The following is a 5,900-nucleotide window of genomic DNA, read 5'->3' on the forward strand; positions in this document are numbered from 1 at the left end:
CGAGCGAGCCGAGCAGTGGCCCAGGGGACCGGGCTCAGGCTGCTGCCCAGGAAAGAGCTCAACGAGAGGGTCTGCCTGCAGCAGCCGCTGCTGTGGAGGTCAATCTTTCCAACAGCACAGCCCTGAAGCTGCAGGCAACCTTTTGTGACAGTTGGGTCCCACAGCTCCAGGGAAATTGAAGAGATGATTTGGTGTCTTTTTCTATTTGTTTTCTGGAGTTGATCAAACTAAACTTTCCTGACTTAAAATCAAGTTTGATTTAGATTCAAAGGATATACTGCTAACAACCTATTGTCTGATTCTGTTATTTCTGTGCTTCATAATAGCTAATCTTGCAAATATTTTCATTTATTGTGATGAAAGACAGTCTGATTTCACGCTGGCAACATATGAAATGTCAAAGAAATATGCCTCTTTGGTTTCCCTCTTGTTTCTGCAGTGAAAATGCTTTAGTATGGCTTCACACCTGTGCATGCTTATCATTATATCTGTCAAAGCTGCTGGTCAGCTGTCCGCTACTTCCATGTCTTCTTTGTCCATAATCTCTGCTGCCACAGGTGATTTGCAGCCCACTGCAATAAGGGGACTTCTTTATTCAACCAATAAGTGGTTGAATAAGTGGCCTTCTTTTTTAGTTTGCTGTATCAAGGAGGTAGAAAAGAGGATGATGTCCTATCAGTGCATTGATTTTATTTCCTATTCTACTTTCTACCTTGTGTTAGTGGACTTTGAAGTTCCAGGAGCTGGCTGAGGTACACACAACATTTCATGTTGGAGAGAAATGCAAGTTGTCTTAACACAGCAAGGACATAAGTCTGTCAAGGCAGGAGAGTTTTACTGCCTCCGTTTGGAGACAGGCAGGTATCCTTTCAACTCTTTTTATGTTCATATTTGCAAAAGTCCTCTCCTGTGAAAATGTATCTCCAATATATATACATTCACTGTATACGTAATCTACAAGATTATATTAAATTGGAAAGATTATCTTGTCATTGTCCATAGAAAAATTTTGTGGAAATAACAAAGAGAAGGAATGCTTCTTAAAAAGCATCCTTCAGTACACCTGGCTGGAATGAGCTAATGCAAATTCATCACTGTTGGTGCTTGCATTCTCTTCCCTACTACAAACCAGTTTCTCTCTGACATACAGGTTCAAGGAGCCAGCAAGAAGCTTTATCATCTCACTGGGAGTCTATCAATTCCCAGAATCATCCCCAAAGACCAGACAATGTTCTATTGGTGTGAATACCAGAAATCAATTTCAGCATGCATGCCAGAGATTAATCATCACTACTCTTGTCTGTTCTGTCTCCAAGCTAAACATTTTGATGATAGTCTCTCATTCTATGCTGGTAAGTAACTGCCATTTGGTAATTTCATTTTTATTGGCTTCACTGAAGTATCCGTGAAGGGTCCAGACTGAAGAGGAAGAAATTATGGCAAACAGATGGTTTTATTTATTTTGCATTGTTTAAGTTACTTCAGATACTCTGAAATCTAATTCAGATGTGAGGTGGAGAAATGCATTTAGAAAATGTGGGATATGTACCAGTGTTGACAATCACAAATGGAATCCTGCCCACAGCAAGTACACTTGATATTTGTAGTGGTCTTTCAGCTGTCTCCTGCCTTATCCATCCATTAGCATTGCTTTAGGCTTGCTGACAAGGTAATATGACAATTTCAGCACAAAATAGGTGCTAAGCAAAGATGACTCTAAACGGGCCACCTACTTACTGTGGAGAGCGTGACTGTTTCTGCATGAAATCCTTTTTTTGCTGTTTGGGAGAATTCAAATGTGATTTTCTGTTCTTTTTGTCTAAGATAATATGACAAGAACTATAGCTGAGGGGAAGGAGAATGAGGACTCTGGATTAGAAATGTGTTTATTTCTCTAGGCAGAAGACTGATTGACAAGTTGAGTGCTATCCAGTATAAAACTCACTAAATTTGGGAGGTTACTGAAGTAAAATAGTCCTGTAACTAAGGCACCCCTGCAGCTGCCATAGCACTATCAGAGTAGACTATCCTCTGGGTTTTCAGTTACTCTTTTTCCTGTTAATACCTACAAAGGTGACCTTTTATAGAAACAAAAGATTTCTTCTGAAGGGATAATTATTTTCTTAGACGTGGAAAATAAGCAAACAATCAGGCTGTAATGATACAGCGCTCTTTATTTATTGCAAACTGACTGAACATCTCCCACAGAAGTTTTTTTACCATGGATCTATTTTTTTTCTAGATAGGGATCTTTAAACACTCTATCATTTATTTGGGGAAAGCAACTGTATGCATGCATGTGTATTTATGTCTGTCTCACTCTTTTCCCCTTAATGAATTTTATTTCTTGCTTATATGAGAGGTGTACTGATGCAGAATAAGAACTGCTACGTGTTTAGTTTCCTTGCTGGTGTTCATTTCTCTACAGGTCCACCCCACCCTTCTGGAACTCATGACATAGCCAGATCACACAGCTTCCAGTTTAATCACTATTTCTTTTCTCTTAAATAAAGATCTTGTTACAATAAACAAACAGCAGTGTTACTAATAAAGTCTCTGCTGTTCATATTTAAGAACTGTTATATGTTAAAAAGACACTCAATTTTAAGTACTCAAGATTTATTTTAGTTGTGTTTGTTAAAAAAACCAGAAGTGCTTATATAACTTTGATACATTTTTAAGACTTTAAAATACGTATAAACTTCATCCAATTTTCTCTGATCACAGCATAGACTTTTTTGATACAGCAGATGAAAGTCAACATCTACTGGTGCTCTGGTTAAAACTCCACACACCTCAGTGGAATTCCTGCTTGCACTACAGAAGACAACATTTTAAAATAAAGGAATTGGTGCTGAAATAGAATTGAAAAGTTAAATCTGTTTATTTCAGTTTAAAGAACTTAACTGCAACCAGATTTTTAAAAGGTTTAACCCAAACACATTTCAGCCATATCAAATTTTAAGGTAGTTAGAATATAATCATATTGCACTGTTTCTATGCTGCATTTCCCCTCACACTAAAAAAAAAAAGTTTACTACAGTACAATTTCACCCTGATTAGAAAAGTGGAATATGCACTGTACAGAAGTGCCTGGAAGAAGTTTATTCATTGTCATGTAGGCTTGTTTGGGGCAAGATCAGACAACGTCGTGAGCTTGTCAGCAGAGAGCTGAGCCCTGCAGGTCTGTGGCAGCACTGATGGATGTGTGCTGCGGGGAGCTCAGCAGCAAGAGGGGATTTGGTACTGCAGGTCAGCCAGAGCACGTCTGCAACTCTTTCATATCTTTTATAAGGAGCTTCTAACTATGAGGATGCTAAAAATATGCTACTTCTTAAAATTATAATTTGGGACAGGTGAAGGTGAGAGTTCTTCTTGGGCAGTTCTGCCTCTGCAGCTATATCTCCACATATTGATTATGCCCTGGCTGAGCTGTAAATACAGTTCTGGCACAGTTATAATGGAGAAGACCTGATAGTAGTACTACTATATCAATTTTTATAAAATAACTTATGACAGTCCATAATGGATACTTCCAAACTACAAAGATTAAAAGGTAATTTTTGAATAGAGGATTTTAACTTCATATGTGATGTCTTAAAAATTTGAAAGATACTCTCGATTTTTTATGTATAAGAAAATGTATTTTGACCGAGTGTGGAAATATTTATTAATGGAGATCTCAGACTGAACAAATTTCTTGATTAAGTTGCTGTTGCTCTCTGAAATGTCAGAACAATTTTCTTGTGACAGAACAATTTTCTTGCCAAAAAATATTTCTTGTATGAATATTAGCTGGAAAGTCTGAGAAGGAGGAAAAAAACCCCAAACCCTCATTTTCTGCTATTCACTTTTATGACAGTTTTTTGATTTGTTCCCTTTTAACTGAGTCATTGCTTTTCCTCACTGTCTCATGTACAAAGCAAACTGCACACCAAAACCACACATTTTATATGATTCAGAAGGTGGAAAGGAGTAGAGATATTATTGCTATTTATTTCAATAACATTAAGTCAGCAGGTTGCCTTCCTTTCATTTTGGCAAGATAATAATTCTTATAAATGCTACTTTAATACACAATTCTTTACACACTTTATGTTCTGCTCCCACCATATGTTACATTAAATGCTAGAGAAAACTAAGTTTTGAAGAGTCTTTATTGAGCCTCATTTTCTTTCAAATATGAACAGAGAAGAAAATTATAATAGACATGAAGCTGCATCCACATACAAGTCTATACTTAATTCCAAAAATGTGTTTAGAAATTGTTTTATCTTCTCTCTATTATGGTCTTCTTACAGTGTGTGATTAGGCTAACTCAAATACATATACAAAAACATAACAGGATTGGAGTAACAGAATTCTCTGAACTGCCTGCAGAAATAAGGATTTACCTCACAAGCAAAATAAAATACAAAAAGCAAGTCTAGTAATGTTTGAAATAAACTATATGGAGAATACAATAAATCTTGAATGTTTAGGTGGAAGTTGTTCAAAAGAAAAATCCACATGACTTTGAAAAATATGGTTTAATTAGTGAAGAAACTGATACAGCCCGTGGCTGGTACGCCATTTTAGAAAGAGAAGAGGTACATTTCTGTGTATCTGAGTAAATGTCTTGAAGAATATGATTATGTGACTCAGAATAGAAAATTACTGGGGAAAATACATGTAGCCTACCTTTCTCCCCCTCTGCTCAAGTATGCAAAGGAACACAGATTGGGTATCTATTAAAAGATATAATTACAGTTTTTTAAAATGTGTCATCTATCCTCTTTCATTCTACAGCTAAATTAGCACAACCCGAGCATACAGTAAAAATATGGAGCATAAAATTAGGAATATTTTATCTATCTATATGTAATACAGAGTCAATATTTAGAATGAGTATGGGAGATCAAGGCCTTGGCAGAATCCTACTGGAAATCTGTAGGATTTAGGTGCAAAATCCTACTGGGTCTTCTGCAGATGAGAAGGCTGAAATCTCAGCCGAGCTTTGGCGGGCACAGGGGCTGGCTGCTCACTGCAGACAAGAAGACTTGTTGCCAAACCACACTGTTGCCAAATCCCTAACGGGCCTGCTCTGCTGGGGCCTCACCCCCCAAGGTGCTGAAGGCTGCACAAAGGCTTTCCCGGATTCTTTGCACCAAGGGTAGGTTTCTTCTGCCAGGTTTGTGAAACAAACTCCATTGCAGCTAGAATTGTTTCAGAGCAAGCAGATAGATGCTACCCGGTTCTCTTGAAACTTAGTAGAAAGCTTCACTACTACTTGGTGATTAAATTTTATCGTGTTCTCTTTAAGATAGAAGCTACATCCACCTTAAGATTTTGAAACAGCTGTTTTATAGGCGAGAAAATTCCACAGTGTTGTACCTTGCAAAGTGGGGAGTTTTCTCCTGAAATGGGCTACTGTGTAAACCATGGGTTTGCCGCTACCAGCAGTAACAAATAACAAGTGCTATCAAAGCAGTACTAGAACTGGAGCATTCCTGTATTTCTAACTGTAAGCCTGCCTTTGTTTGCAGAGAATAAGGAATTCTGAGAAAAGGAAACAGGTCTTTGGCATGACATATGCTTTCCACCTTCATCTTAGTACCTTCTTTTGAAAAACAGAATGATGGAAGTGTTCTTTTTCTGCTGAGGCAGTCACTCCTCCTCATCAAGAGAAGCATGCTGCAAATTGGAAACAAAACAGGAAGTCCCGTGCATATTAAAACCGAATGCATGAGGTGTATGAAAGTGGGTGCAGATGTTAAAGTGCCAAAAGGGAAAATTATCTTTTAGGGCACTACTGTACGGGACAGCGCATTCCCGTCCGTGCACACCGGTTCCATCCAAACCCCCCACCCCCCAAACACCAGCACGGAGCGACGCACCCGCCCGTGGGGCCCGTGCCCCCC

General features: G+C 38.3%; 1 protein-coding gene across 1 annotated transcript in view; it reads left to right on the forward strand.

Moving 5' to 3' along the window:
• DMRTB1 (DMRT like family B with proline rich C-terminal 1) overlaps positions 1 to 5,900 on the forward strand; it is a 17,224-nt gene that overhangs the window by 4,669 nt on the left and 6,655 nt on the right. The gene's annotated exons all lie outside the window — the stretch shown is intronic.

Source organism: Geospiza fortis, unplaced genomic scaffold (assembly GCF_000277835.1).
Source record: "Geospiza fortis unplaced genomic scaffold, GeoFor_1.0 scaffold396, whole genome shotgun sequence".
Classification (NCBI taxonomy): domain Eukaryota; kingdom Metazoa; phylum Chordata; class Aves; order Passeriformes; family Thraupidae; genus Geospiza; species Geospiza fortis.